This window comes from Palaemon carinicauda, chromosome 8, assembly GCF_036898095.1.
Source record: "Palaemon carinicauda isolate YSFRI2023 chromosome 8, ASM3689809v2, whole genome shotgun sequence".
In the NCBI taxonomy this organism is placed as follows: domain Eukaryota; kingdom Metazoa; phylum Arthropoda; class Malacostraca; order Decapoda; family Palaemonidae; genus Palaemon; species Palaemon carinicauda.
This window is the reverse complement of record NC_090732.1, coordinates 87,790,674-87,807,178: the sequence shown is the minus strand read 5'-3', so window position 1 is coordinate 87,807,178 and position 16,505 is coordinate 87,790,674.

Below are 16,505 nucleotides of genomic sequence, written 5' to 3'. Positions count from 1 at the left end.
CTAAATGGCGCAATTGGTACAAAACGCATTTAAGAAGGGATCAAAGGGGGCGCTACAGTCACATTTAAATCACAATTTGAGAACATCAATGAAAGTCTTTGGAAATATACCTTAGAGCTTCATGATGAAGGATCAGTAATTTCCAAGTGTCAAATTTGGTGCAAACTAATTTAAGAACGACCTAAAGAGGGCGCTATTTTTTGCATATTCAAAACACGTTTTTCATACATCAAGGAAACTTTATAGAAATATCAATTAGACCTTCCTGATAAAGGATCAGCAGTTCTTAAGAGTTGAAGATGGTGCAAAACCCATTTAAACGGCCTAAAGTGAGTGCAATATTAGCACAATATTAGCGGATTAAGGTATATTTTCTAGCGCCATGACCTCTCTATGTACCTTGAATAAAACTGTGGAAATCTTTGTGTTATATGATATACAATATCAAATGAACTGCAAATTTATATAACTAGGTATTTATTTATGCAATATATTGCACTAGTAAAGAGTGAATAGAAGAAAAGATGCATTGGTGAAGAGTGAATACAAGAAAAGGTGCACTGGTGAAGAAAGAATACAAGAAAAGGAGCACTGGTGAAGATTAAATACAAGAAAATGTGCACTGATGAAGACCGAGTACAAGAAAAGGTCCACTAGTGAAAAGCGAATACAAGAAAATGTGCACTGGTGAAGAGCGAACACAAGAAAATGTGCACTGGTGAAGAGCGAACACCAGAAAAGGTGCACTGATGAAAATGGAATACAAGAAAAGGTGTACCGGTGAAGAGTAAATACAAGACAAGATGCACTAGTGAAGAGCAAATACAAGAAAAGATGCACTGGTGAAGAGTGAATACAAGAAAAGATGCACTGGTGAAGAGTGAATACAAGAAAAGGTGCACTGATGATGTATGAATATAAGAAAAGGTGCACTGGTGAAGTTAAATACAATACGTGCCAATACTGTTTAAATTCAATATTCATTTATGGTATTTACGTGGATATCATAATTTAATAGCTAACTTATCTAACTTATGAATTATTACCCTTTTTTTAAAATCTAATGTTTCACACCTTTGCAAGGTAGTAGTAGTATTTATGGTAAAACATTGCTATCTAATAATATGCTGCTACAGGGAATGACCAGGCACTAACATGTCTGTTTGCAAGTGATTATGCTCTTTGAAACCAAAACTGCCTTTTGATAGACACACCCATATTAATTAGTGTCCATATATATATATATATATATATATATATATATATATATATATATATATATATCACATTTGCTATAAATATATTGCTAAAGTTTATAAGATGAAACATTAAAACTGTTTATGAATCTCTCTCTCTCTCTCTCTCTCTCTCTCTCTCTCTCTCTCTCTCTCTCTCTCTCTCTCTCTCTCTCTTCTGTTAGGAAAAGATATGTGAATATGCTTATGTTCATGATTCAACTAGTATTTACTGGTATAGGTTATTATCATCTCAGCCTGCCTTTCTGTAATAAGATTTTAATTATCCTCATCACAACACCCTTCTTCATCTGAAGATGCAGTGCCCAAGTCGTCCTCATCATTGTCCAATGCTTGTAAAACACCTGTTTCTGGGATAATGCATTCTTGGAGTTGGTCCCCTTTAAATCAAACCGGTTTGTAATGGCCATCAACCAACTGCCAGCCATCTTCTTCAGAGGGATTCTGCTCTATATGAGTTTGATCTGCTCCTTGTTATTAGCAACAAAGGAGGCACTCTTAATGTGAGGACTGAGCTCGTCTTTGCAAGGTAGTAATCCACTTGCATCTATGCCCTTCAAATTGGCTAGTAGGTGTTTTCCATTTCCACTTGGTCCATGTCTTCATAAACTTCTCATACCTCCATTCATTCAGCCTAGTGTTTGCTCTATCCTCAACTCCATACATTATAGCTGTGAACCTCTGAAGAGATTTTCTCATCGTGCAAAAAACTATAAAGCTCATTGCCATTACTCTAAAAGTCTTCTGATAGTCAGGTTGCTTTTTTTAGAGTTTGGAGAGGCCAGACCTTCCCTTTTCTGACACACGCTGATGTATACTTTGATCCCGTGAAGGCATGGAAAGCTGACAATGCTGCACAAAGATCTGGTATTGTTCCTTCCATATTGCAGTCAGGCTGACTTAATAGCGATTGCTCTTTAGACCTGTTCTAATATTCATCCACGAAGTTGACTGAAAGCTATTGCAGTGGTACAATAATATCACTACAATATCTGTGTCGGATGCCGTGACCACTGTGTCAATAACACGATCAGCTGATAAGGAATAATCCATCTACTGCTTTTCGCTGTATCATACCTTATGTCACCTGGAACTTAAATCATTCCCATTGGACATCTAGGAAGGCTTTACAATCCCCCAATATGTTAGCATATGAAGAGTCTTCCCATTCATTGGCAAGAAAGAGAGGTAACTGCTTCTTGATGGACTTGGACTTTAGGGCATTGTTTAGTTTTCTTTGCACTCGTCTCTGCTCTGACCCTGTGATGATGAAGATTCTGTTGTCAGATCCCCACCTGTCTCTTTCAGTGTCTTTAATTGAAGTATGTGGATAGTTATATAGTCATCAAAGGCTATGTGTATGCATTTGGCTGACATTGTTAAACTCTGGGTAAGAGTACTTCTGGCTAGTCCTCTGTATGTGGGGGACAAATTTGCTGGCTAGGTATGTAGGAAGAAATGTCCATCTATGATGTAAGCACTAACCTTCTTAGGCTGCTGTTCAAAACCTTTCAATAAACTCCCAAAATATTAAAGTGCGCACTCTTATCGGTCATTGCCATTACTTCTTCAGTATTGGGATCAATAGGTACTTGAGCATATGCTCCATGCCAAGTCTTCTTGGTAGACAGTACAAGGAGACATCCCCATTGATCACGTGATACTTTAAACACTGCAACCTTCGTGTTCTTTGTCCAACGAGTTCTTGCACAGCTATCTACAAAGGTTTTCAGCTTTTCCTTCTTTATTGGACTTTCAAACTTATTTAGATCACTCACGCAAGCTTGGATGAATTCCTTGTGTCTGACTTTTCCTTTGGTTGGTACATAAAGTAGGCTTTCAGGAATTTCATCATTGATACCTTTTCCTGTGGAAATATTGTAGAATACCTCCGAAGCTCCCCGTGTTTCAAATAGATTGTTCATATTTAAGATTTGTTTGATGATTTTCTGAAGATCCTCATTTTCACGTTAAATTTGTCTTGGCCTAAGTTCTGTAGTAATGTCTGTTTTGCTAACCAATCCTGTCATCTCTTGCTGCTGACTAATGAACGATGCTCGGGTTGCTCTTGTTACCAACCATCTAAGGTGAACAGAGTAGTCATTAGTGAAAGAGGTGATTCCTGTCAGTCGAGATGTGGCGTCAGCATTGATAGTTTATTACAGTTATAAATCTACAGGAATTCTCTTGAAATCATGTTCTGTTCTTTGCATTGTGAATAAAGCCTGATTAAGTATCTTCCTAAGGCCGGGATGAGTCACATAAATATTCAATGACACTAATTGGTATTTTGTTAACCCTCGAGAATAGTTGATGTGGCCTGTGGCAAAGAACAGGTCAATAATCAGTGTCAGTGTGAAGACAAAGAGCTAAATGTTATTTGTCCGCATAGCTCTTTCAAGTTGGTGAAACATGTTAATGTACTCCACATATATCATCCAGAACTTTGCAGTGTAGCCATGAGCTCCTGATACAGTTGCCTTGGAGAATCATGAATATTCAGAATACTCTTTAGATATCAGGATGCCAGAAAACGTCTGATCAATCAATCAATCAATCAGATTACTCTTTCGGACATTTCTCAAAAAGATCTGCATTGATCACCAGCTCAGTCCCATGTTCTCCTGTATTGGTATCTCCTTTCACAGTAGATATCAGGGTATGATACTCTTCTTTGTCATTACGTCCCTAGAAAGGCCTTGAAATACAGACTTTCGAAGGTAAGGTGAAGTAAAGGATAGAGCCTCTTGCATTGGTTGAAGTATTTTCCTATGAGGAACCCAATCAAAGAACCTGGTGCAAGGACCCCAGTCTCTATTAGCATAACTCATCATCCTGATTCTGTTATGACTTTTCCGTAAGTTTTGAAATAGCCCCATAAACTCACAAAAGATCTCAATATGATAGTATGGTATCAAAATTTAAACTTAATTACAAAATATTACCAAATTTGTGATCTATTACTCAGCCAAAGGCAATATCATAAACATCAGTTTAGACCCTTCTTAACTGGCTGACTTCTATACAAAGCAAAGTTGCCACTATAACGGTATTATGTAGCTCTTATTTTTATAATCACGAGCCCCTAAAAAGAAAACTTACAATTAGTACTGCCATTCTAAAATTTTAACGATTATATATTCAGTGAAACATTGGTAGTAAGATAAACAGAAGAGCTCACAATAGAGTGTTGTGGCACAAGTGGATGAGATGGCATGAGTGAATATATTGGCCTAAAGAAAGTGAATATAGGCCTTTTCTATGTGCTTATAATAACACCATCTTTAGGGGGTTCTTAAATGGGTGTTGCACCAACTTCGACTGATTAAGAACTGCTGATCCTTTAAATGATATTCTACAAAGTTTCATTAATGTACGTAAGAAAAATAGCGCCATATTTAGGTTGTTCTTAAATGGGGTTTACACCAAATTTTACACTTAAGAATATCCTGTCCTTTATCAGGAAGCTCTAAGGTATATTTCCACAAACTTTCATTAATGTACTCAAAATGTGATTTAAATGTGACTGTAGCGCCCCCTTTGATCCCTTCTTAAACGTGTTTTGCACCAATTGCGCCATTTAGGAATGGCACATCTGAATTCACAGTGCCAAAACAAAAATTTTATCTCAGGTTTGATTGATGTGCTCCAAATGCAATTTAAACCTGATTTGGGGGCCAGCTCAAAGTGCGCCCCCTACTCAATGCACCAACGGCATAACTTAAGAATGACCATTCGAGGATCCCCATCACACCAGATGATGACTTTAGCTACCAAATCCAATTGTCCTTGGATCATGTCAAAGCATCTCAACAAATTTCTTGAGATTTGGTCAAATAGTTTTAGAGCTATGTGAATAAAAAAAACACAAAGAAAGATATATTAACAAATATACGCCTATTGAAATAATTTTAACAAGGATGTTTCCGAAGGTAATAATGGATAGGGTTGTAAAAATGTAAAAAAAAAAAAAAAAAAAAAACACTGCTGAATATATAAAGCGGAAGGAAGCTTTAAGTAAATCAAGTTCCATTGCAATATAATTATTGACTGTTGCCTTTGATTCGTAGGATCTGCTTGATTTTTGTTTTTCAACCGAACTATGCTCAAACGCATTAGTTCCTTTGGTCGCTGCAATCTTCCCATCCTTGTATGCTCGGGGTGTGGGGTTTGAGGGAGCATATAGGTCTATCTTCTGAGTCTTCCAGAGACATTGCCTGGCCCTCCTTGGGCCTATCTTGGGAAGAGAGGTTGCTTAGTCGCTGATCATATTTATATATGGTCATTCTGTAGGGCATTGTCCTACTTGATTGGGCAATGTCTGTGCTCCTTGCTTCTGCCATTCTTTACCGGCCTTTAAATCTTCAAATTTAAAGAAAACAGACAGCTCGACCTTTAATTCATGAAATTTACAATGTAAGTTTTGAAAAGAGTATTGTGATAGTCTACAAGTTTATTTTTTCTCAGTAAGTAGTTTTTCACAGAAAAGATATATTCAGATATGTTAATGATAATGAAATAGAAAAAAAAAAAAAAAACACCATGTTTTCGCTAAAATTTTCAAAATCAGAGCTCGCAAAGGAAAATTACATGATGTTTGTTCATTTTATGTTTAGGAATCGATTAATTTTAGAAGCACGATAGTCATTTGCAAACTGAATCAAAGAGAAAAAATCCGGTGAAAAATGCATAAATATTTGAAAGGTCTTAATTATTTCAAAATACCAGCTAACGATTATGTCATACAAGATATAGAAAGCTGTTTAATGTGAATGCAAACAACGCACGCACTGCAAATCACAATAGTTCCCTCTAAAGTATATAATAAAATGGTGTTCACATTTTAGCTGATCAGTATGCAAATTATCATGCCAAAGCCGCTATTAGTCATACTGAGAAAAGTTTCTAAATAGCCTAGTATATCCTGTTTTGCTATTTAGTGATATATATATATATATATATATATATATATATATATATATATATATATATATATATATATATATATATATATATATATATATATATATATATATATATATATATATATATATATATATACACACACACAAAAGTAAATCTATCTTTGTCATGTTAAATCAGTTCTTACGTATCAATTGTTTCGTTTGTATATCTCTGTGGCTAGTTGTGAGCAATTCGATTATTCTGGCATTTTTTTGTTTTCAAGTAGGATAAGGCAACTGACAGGTTTTTATATAGCCATAAAGTAATTCCCAGTTGGGTTAAGTACCCAAACTGTATTAATAGCTGTACGTTAACGTAAGAACATAGAAGGTTCCACAAGAAAATTTGTACTCTAAATAACAAAAAATGTAGTCGTTGTTACTAAATAGAGCACCAACCGTTAACCTAGAAACAATAAGGTAAGACACTAGGATAATAGGGGGTGGGGGATCAGGTGTATACCCCCTTCACCCTTTCCAACCACCCTGGGAGGTGAGGACACTGTGTCTTATGTGTCTTAGGTTAAGATGTAACCCTGTTTAGTTCCACAGGGGTGTGGTGGTCTATAAAGAGTCCCTGCCTGGCGCTCGGTGGACTGTGGTTTCAGTACAGCTCAAATTGATAGTTTCTTTAGTGTCTGCAACCTTCCCTTCCTTGTGAGCTAAGGATGGAGGGTGGGTTATGGGGAGCATCTAGGTCTACCTGCTGAGTCAACAGTAGCCATTGCCTACTCTCCCTGGTCCTAGCTTGAGTGGCCCTTAAATCTTTGAGTGAAGTATTGTTTTTTTTTTCTTTTCTTTAGAATCTTTTCTTATTTCTTTGACGGTTTTAATAACTTTTTTTCCCTCGAAAATTGTTAGGCTTTGGGAATGACGAAAACAAATTCACTTCCAAAGATGACAGCTTTGAGAAAAAAACCGATATCAATATCTTATCAGAAGGCAGTAATAGTATCTATATTTACACAAGAATATGTTTAATTAACCCTTTAGGACTGAAGATACCTCAGCACTGTGAAAAGGTTTGTAACGTCATGATCAGCAAAGTTTTACTAGTCAGGGCCACCCATACTATGTTGGTTTGCCTGGACCGATAAGACAAAATTTTCCCACTATCGCCAATCCGTACTGACCGGTGTGGTGATGAAAACTGGCCTAACCCCAGGCATGAATTGACATGTCTGAGGTTTTTCTCCTTCAGTAGACTGGAAATGGCAGCATTCGTAGTGGTGGTTGTTGATATTTATTTAGACAATAAACACTTGAACATTATTGAAAAGAAAAATATGTGTTTTCTGCCCGTGTACGAAAGATGATCAACACCTTTGGGGAAAAGTTGCTTGATGGAAGTAAACGTCCACAGAAAGGTTAAAGATATAATGATTAAAAAGGATTTCTTATTAAGAGGAAATATAGGGAAGGTTACCGGTACTAATTGATTTTCTAGTTTAAAGGACTGGGTATTTTTTTTTTTTTTTATAATTTGATGAATGCTGTAAGAGTTAATTAAGTAGAGTTGAAAACTGTTTTGGTTGTGACTTTTATAGATGTAAGACGACAATCAGAAGTTGCAGTAGGAGGTGATAATTAGATTAGGTGACTGGCCTGGGATTAAATATAATGTCTGGATTAAGTAAGAATATCAAAGACATGGATGTTAAAGATAATTGTTCTCCCTGATACAGGTAACGGTGATTGAATAAACTGAAGAGTTATAAGAACATAGCATTACTTGTCTCATCAGGAAAATTTTATGATAGAATCTTGATAGATCATCATTAACGTTATTACAATGGAAGGGATTAATAAGTATGGTGGGGGAAACTTGACTCTTACAGAGATAGCCACAAGAAATTGGGAAGGGAAAAATTAAGGTATATTGAATGTAAATAAAAAAACGTTAAAATCTTAGAAATAAAAAATAAATACTCAGAATCCGATAAAATGACAGGCAAAATTTCTGACCAAAACATCTGCCTTGTAGACTTGTTTTTTAGCAAACGGCTAGACCCACTACCAATAACTGACATTTAGTCAAAGGCTAATCCCACTACCAATTACTGTGGTTGAATACTGCAAGGGCATGCGGTCGTAAAAACCCTCTGTCAGATTATGAATTATGCCTGATTCTACTAGAATTATGGATGCAGCTATGGCATCCCCTGTAGGCAACGTGTATCAGGATCCCACTACTGATATGATAAATGAATTAGGCGTACCTCACGGTTCACAACTGCAGCCAAAGAACTTAGCATCAGAATGGAAAATCAAAGCGGTTACTTGGAATGTCAGTACACAAACAGGAAGATTAAGGGAGATAGTGGATATGATGGAGAGGAAGAAGATAGATGTTTTTTGTGTGCGAGAATAGATGAAGAGGAAATAATAGAACTAGAGAGATAAGAAATGGGTGTAAGCTTTATTAAAGTAGGTCATGAGAGGGAAGAAATGGAGTTGAGGTCATAATAGGTAATAACTGGGAGGAACGGTGTTAGCAGTAAGGAGAATAAATGATTGGCTTTTAGAGATACCATTGATAATAGGGGATTGGAAAATAAATTCAATTTCAGCATAAGCCACTCAGATGGATTGTAAAGAACAAGAAAAAATTATTCAGACAAGAGTTTTATGCAGCTATGAAAACAGTGAAAGAGGAGGAGAAGCTAATCATAGGAGCGGACATGAATAGCGGAGTGTGTAAGAGAAGGGATGGATATGATGAGGTACATGGAGGCCATATATTTAAAATTAGAAATGAGAATAGAGGACTATATATCAGAGATAGCTCAGAGTCTCGTATTGGCATATATGGAAACCTGGTTTCAGAAGGTGGATAAGCATCTGATAACCGATGAAACTGAAGGAGTCAAAAGCCAGAAGCAAACAAAAATATGTGATGAAATATAAAGTAGATTTTGGGGAAGCATGCGTTAAACAACATAGACTGGTGTTGATGGATTTTAAAAAGAAAGGTAGAAAGCCGAAGTAGAGAAAGAGGGGATCTAGCATTAAGATTTAGGACCTTAAAAGAGAACAATATGGGCAATTTAGGATGATTGTGAGAGAGACTGCGGTAAAATTTCAAATTAGAGATTAGACAGGGTAACAGAGTGAAAAATATCTAGGTAGGTATGAAAGAAATAGGTGTAAGAAAACGGAAGAATTAGTGTGAAGAACCAGCGGTGGAGAAAAGGGGTGGTTGGATAAAGAGGTGCCAAAGTCTGTCAAAAAAAATGTCAGAAGCATTCAAGGACTGGAAAGTAAGACAAGAAAAGGGAGCAGAGGAACAGTAGCGAATAGAGGAAAAATATTCTAAGTGGAAAGGATGCATGGCTATTGTAAGAGTAGTAGAGCAATTACGTGAAAGTCTGAAACAAAGGAAGGAGAACACGATATCGATAAGATTTCAGACTTGAGCAAAAGGCAAAGGCAAGATTTGGGGCAACTGGTAGTCATCAGAGATAGAGATGGAAATATATAGCACATGGATGATGACAATAAGAGGAGATGGATAGAATATTTTGAGAAACTATTGAATGCCAAAAATGAGAGGGAAGAGCTGGGAAAAAAACAGAGGGTGCAAGGGCTAGTGATGTACGCACAGAATACAGAAGTGAAGCGAGCATTGAATAAACTGAAGAATGATAAAACACCCAGTCCACCAAAATTTGAAATTGAAAGGGTCAAGAATAGATGCTGGATCTATTGAGAACTAAATGGGAAGTGGTAATAATGCCTAAAGACTGGGAGGAGAGTCTAATGCGGTAATTACAGGGTCGCTAATCTAACAGAGCATGGTTTGAAAGTTTTTGAGAGGGTACTATAGGAAAGTTTGAAAGAGACTATAAAGATTGGGAAACAGTGGTATGGATATGTGAGGGGGAGAAAGACTGTAGACACCATCTTCCTAGTGAAGTTATTACAGGAAAAAGACTAAAGAGAAAATAGAAATTCTTTTGTGCTTTCATAGATTTAGAGGAGGCTTATGATAAATTACCAAGAGAAGTGATGTTTTTGTGCTTTAGAAAAAGGAAAGTCTTGGAGGAATTGGTTAGAAAGGTAGTGATGATGTACAAAAGAACATGGACAAAAGTAATAACAGTTGTTGGAGAAACAGAAACCTTTGAAGTTAGTCTTGGATTACACCAGGGTCAGCATTAAAACTGTTTTTATTTGTTCTGGGCTTGGACGTGTTAAGTGAAGAAATTAGAAATGGAGAGTTGTGGGAGTTGCTATATGCAGATGATTTGGTAATTACTGCTGAAAAGAAGATAGAATTAAAGAGAAAGGTTGTGGAATGGCAAGAGACTTTCGAAAGTGATGACTTGATGGTGAATGTGAATAAGACTGAAGCTAGTGAGCAATAAGGAAGGTAAAGAGAGGATAGCCATGCATGAAAGTAAAATCTTAGTTATAAAACAGGTAAAACAATTTAGATACTTGGGATATAGACTGCTATAATTAAGGAGGGAAGATTTGAGGCTGAAGTTGAGTATGAAAAAAGCATTATGGGGAAATAATAACACAGTGATAAGACCAGGGTTAATGTATAGATCCGAAACTTGGGTTTCAAAACGAAAAGAGGAATCATAGCTTAAGAGAACAAAGATAAGATTGCTAAGGTGGATTTTGGGAATATCACTGCTTGAATTATTGGAAAATTATGAGATAAGAGGAATGGCAGACGTAGTAAAGATTTCAGAGAGGAAACAAGTGTCACGACGGAGATAGTGTTGGTATTTGTTGAGGATGGATAGTGGGAAGGAAGTTGGTAGGGTTTGGGGAGATCCTGTTTGGGGGAGAAGATCAAGAGGCAGACAGAGAATTAGATGACAAGATAAATTGAAGGATAATATGGAGATATAGGGTTTGGTGGAAAAAGATGCGTTTGATTAAAAGCATTGGAGACACCACATTAGGCAAGTGACTACAAATGAGTTTGTAGTCACGTTGACCAGATGTGTGCTAAATCTAATTGGGTGTGTAAGACACGAGGCTGGCCACTGTCTCTTTTATATGATACTCCTTCGTCAAGAGCATACTGGGTAAACGTTACTCAAGGACATTATTATTATTATTATTATTATTATTATTATTATTATTATTATTATTATTAAGCTACAGCCATAGTTGGAAAAGCAGGATGCTATAAGCCCAGGGACCCCAACAGGGAAAATAGCCCAGTGAGAAAAGGAAACAATGAAAAATAAAATATTTTAAGAACAGGAACAATATTAGAATAAATATTTCCCATATAATCTATAACAAGTTTAACAAAATGAGAGGAAGAGAAGTTAGAATAGTGTGCCCGAGTGTACCCTCAAGGAAGGGAACTCTAACCCAAGAGTGGAAGACCATGGAACAGAGGGTATGGCACTACCCAAGACTAGAAAACAATAGTTTGATTTTGGAATGTCCTTCTCCTAGAAGAGCTCCCTACCATAGCTAAAGAGTCTCTTCTACCCTACCCAAGAGGAAAGTAGCCACTGAACAATTACAGTGCTGTAGTTATCCCCTTGGGTGAAGAAGAATTGTTTGGTAATCTCAATGTTGTCAGGTGTATGAGAACAGAGGAGAAACTGTAAAGAATAGGCCAGATTATTCAGTGTCTGTGTAGGCAAAGGGAAAGAACCGTAACCAGAGAAAAAGATCCAATGTAGTACTGTCTGGCCAGTCAAAAGGACCCCATAACTCTCTAGCGGTAGTATCTCAACGGGCAGCTGGTGCCCTGGCCAACATACTACCTGCGAAATCTACAGCTGACCGACGGTCAATCTGGTCCTCTACTGCCCTATGACCACATCAGGAGGCCTAAAAGGATACAATGCCAAAGCTACCCTCCCAAGGAGGACCATAAAACAAACACAGTGTGTTTACTATGTGCTCCCATGGGATTGCGATATCAAAGAGTTTTATTCCCAAAATGCCCTTAATATTATTGATGGTAAGTAACCAAAATAAAATTATTTCTCTTCCCACTTATTTCTTTGCATGTATATTTATTTTACTATCAATTATAACATTTGCATGAAAATTTTGTCCTTTTCCCCTGTCAGTGCGTGTTTAGAGAGAAAAGCTAAGAAAGGCAAGTGGCCAGCAAAAAAATGGGGTTATATCTTGTCAGGAGTTTTGTGTGGTCGGCCACAAAAGGTATATGCTTCTAGTGCTGAGGATAGAGTTGAGGTTTTAAATTATTGAATAATGCAATTTTACAGGCCTATGAACTAACTCCCGAAGATTATAAGGGGGAAGTTTACGAGTTGGACAAAACAAGATAAGCAGACATATGTAGAATTTAGTAGAGAACAATTAGATTCTTTGACAAATGGTGTAAAGCTGCAAAGTGTAAGGATGATTTTGAGAGATTAAGATAAATTATTTCAATTGAGCAGTTTAAAAATTGTTAGTGAAAATATCAATGTTTACTTAAAGGAGAGAAAGTTATCTACCCTTCATGAAACAGCTGTACGTGCTGATGATTATATACTGCCTCATGAAGAGTCGAGCTCTCATTATAAAAAGTTTAATGGGTCAGAAGACTATAATGACACAGAAGCATAATAATGCAGATGTATATCAAAGGTCTAGTTGCGATTCACTTGCCAAGTCTCAAAGCAGTGGTTTGAATTGCAATTCTATTAGTGGAAGATCTGTAAAATGTAATTATTTATGTTTAGAGAGAAAAGCTAACAAAGGCAAGTGGCCATCAGAAAATTGGGCTTATATGTTGTCAGGAGTTTTGTGTGGCAGGCCACAAAAGATATAGAGGATAGAGTTGATGATTATTATTTCTTGAATACTGTAATGCTTTTTTACATGGCTATGAACTAGCTCCAGAAGCTTATAGGGTGAAGTTTAAGAGTTGGACAAAACAAGATAAGCAGACATGTGTAAACTTTAGTAGAGAACAATCAGATTGTAGGATAAATCGAGTAAAGCAGCAGAGTGTAGAGATAATTTTCAGAGATTAAGAGAAATTATTTTAATTCCAGTTTAAAATTTGTGTTAGTGAAAATATCTAGGTTTATTTAAATGAGAGAAAGTTATATACCCTTCATGAAACAGCTATATGTGCTGATGATCATATACTGCCTCATAAGGAGTCGATCTCTTATGATAAAATGTTTAATAGGTCAAAAGACCATAATGATACAGATAAGCATAATAATGCAGATGTAGATCAAAGGTCTACTTCTGATTCATATGTCAAGTCTAAACGCATCAGTTTGAATAAAAATTCTATTAGTGGCAGTTCTGTAATATATAATTATTGTAAGAAACCAGGTCACACAGTGCATGAATGGTTCAAGTTGAGAAAGAAAGAAGCTATAACTGTGGGTCTTGTAACTATACCAAAGTCTCGATATAGTGTGCTACTAGTAGAGGTTAACACCATAGATGATCACGTTTTTTACAAGAATCCTGTTTATTCCATTATTTGTTACAGACCTGTTGATAAGGTTTTCCAGCCATATTCTGGTAAGGGTTTTGTTGATGTTGACGGTAGTTCACAGGTTGTGCCCAATCACTTGTTTTAAGGAAAGATGTCCCTGGGACTGAGCATTTGTTTATTGGGAAGTATGCTCACGTTCGCGGGGTTAGTGGTCGCCATTTAGCATTCCCTTGCATAGTATGGATCTTCATTGAGACTGGTTATCAGACCCTCTTGTTGGTGGTGTGGTCTCCGAGTTGCCTATTAATAGCGTTCAATTTTTGCTTGATAATGACTTGATAGATGGGACTGTTGATGTCCCAACAAAGATGGTTAATGGGTCAGTTCTTAATCAGGAGTTGAGGGTTCTCAGTCCTGATCTGTCTAATCAATTTTCTTCGAGTGCTGAGACTCATGAGAAACCTCAGAGTTCTCCCTGCACCTCTGATAATGATGTGTCGGTTTGTGAGGGTTTGTGAAAATTTCTCCACTTGTGTTTCTTCTACTAACTGGCCTCTTGAAGACTCATTGTTTTGTAATGCTACATCAACTATTGATTGTTCTGGCTTGTCTTGGGAAAATATGTTATTACATGATACTTGTTTAATTGTTGACTGTTCTACTAACATGCCTGGTAAAGATGTGTTATATCCTGAAAATGTTTCCGCAGTCAACTTTTCCACCAGCCTGTCTTGAGAAGACATTTTGGTTCATAATATTATATCTTCTGACTGTTCTATTACCTTGTCTTGTGAATACACATTAGCTTGTGATGATTCTCTTTTTTGAGAATTCTAACGATCCGTCTTTTGAAGATGTCTTTGTTTTTAATGATGTCTCTTCTAATGATGATGTTTACTTGTCTGAGACACTTGTTTTTAATCATTGTCTTTAATATGATATTAAACTCTGGCCGAAGAGAGGTATAGCTTGAATATTAATGAAATTTTTGTAGTATTAGGAAGAAACCTTTTGGTTTTCCTTTAAGGATTTTTATTGGTATTTTTGTGATATTTTGCCTGCTCTGTATATAATAAATTTTTCCTTGAAATTTTTAATACAGAATTGTATTTTAGTTTAATTGTAATGAAATCCTTATATTTGTAATCATGTATGATAAGATTATTCTTTTTGCATTTTTGGAAATTTGTTGGTTAATAACTCCCAACTTTTTGCTAGGCAGGGGGAATTGTTACATGTACGTTAAATTTATGTATATTGGATTATAAAACTTGTTAAAAGGGCTTCTTTAACTTCATATTATATGTTTATATGAAAATAAAATAAATGTAGTTTAAAAATATCATAGTGTAGAACAGGAGTTCTGGATATTTCTCCTAATTTCCACGCCAATCGCCGCTGGCTCAAGAAGCATGTTGGTTGCGCTGGGTAATTCTAGAGAGCCCTGCAAGAACGTTCCAGAGTGGATCCCTGTTATATATAAGGAAAACACGATCCAGCAATGAGAGCGATTTGATTGACTGATTGATTGATTTTAAGTTTTCTGGCATCCAGACATTTAAGGTCATAGATGCCAATGTAACTTATTATTTATAAAGAAAAAAAGAATATTCAATTAAAACCATGAATGCAAATATGCCATTATACTAGTTAAATAGCTTTCAGAAGACCTGCTTCTGGAATAAATGAAAAAAGGCCGCTAGCAGTGTGACACACCATGTCCAAGAACCATGGCAAGGATAAACCTGCCATCCTCACCTCAAACCCCAAAAAGATATTTATTTCTTAAGGTACTATAATTGGAGTATTCGGTCAATAAATGCCTCACTGTTAAGGGTGCCAAACAGTCATCGCAATATGGTTGGTGTTGGCCATTTAGCAGAAACTCGTGTGTCAACCGAATGTGACCAATGCAGAGACGACAAAGAGTAGTCTCCCACTTTTGGGGCATCATGTTATATCTTCAAGGCGATATAACCTTCATTAATTCTCTCATCTTATTTTCAACTAAATAATTCCAATTTTGTTGCCTATTATAAACCAAATTCTTATTGCTAGGTAAAAATTCATTACAGAGACTAGAATACCTTTTTGTTAGCAACTCAGCTGCAGCATTCTCACCAAATAAATCTGTTTTCTCGTTTCCAGACACACCTATGTGTGCCGGAACCCAAGGAAATCGAACTATTATTCCCCTCAGTTCAATAAAAAAAGTCTCTCTTAAATCTTTAAAACTCAAGGATTATTGGAATTAAAATCTTCTAAAGCTTCTAGGACATTTCTTGCATCACTAAAAATCGTAAAGCTGCCCTCATCTTTTAACACTATTTTCTCAGTAGTGGTTAGTATGCAATATAGTTTGGCAGTAAATGCAGAGGATACTATATGAAGTGCACCTCTAAAATTAAAAGCACGATTATATATTCCAAATCCAATGCCAGCATCAGAGTTGGAGCCATCGGTATATACTGTGACGGGCCAAGAATAGGTTGTGACTCAAAAGGCGAGATGAAAGCAACTGAGTACCTTTATTACAGGACATCGAGTTTATATACACAACAAGTCCCGGCAAGTAGGTCACAAAATACAACATGCTATTTCATGTCCAACCGGCAACCGTTTCTGTTAACAGTTAACAAAAGAAAAGCAGACAGGTTGACGCAAGTTGCTGTCAGTGCGAGGGAAGAGCGAAGATACAAAGAATATTATATACAAAAAAGAGAAATGTCGTTATTATGTACGATCCTGTGACACATGGGTGGTACAATACAAAAGTCAATTCCCTATATTCTTCAACATGTTCCTTAAAGAGTGATCTGGCCTTTAAGTCAGTCATGTTCTTTTTTTATACAAATGAAAGATTTACAAAAAGATATCTCCGATAATTTCCAT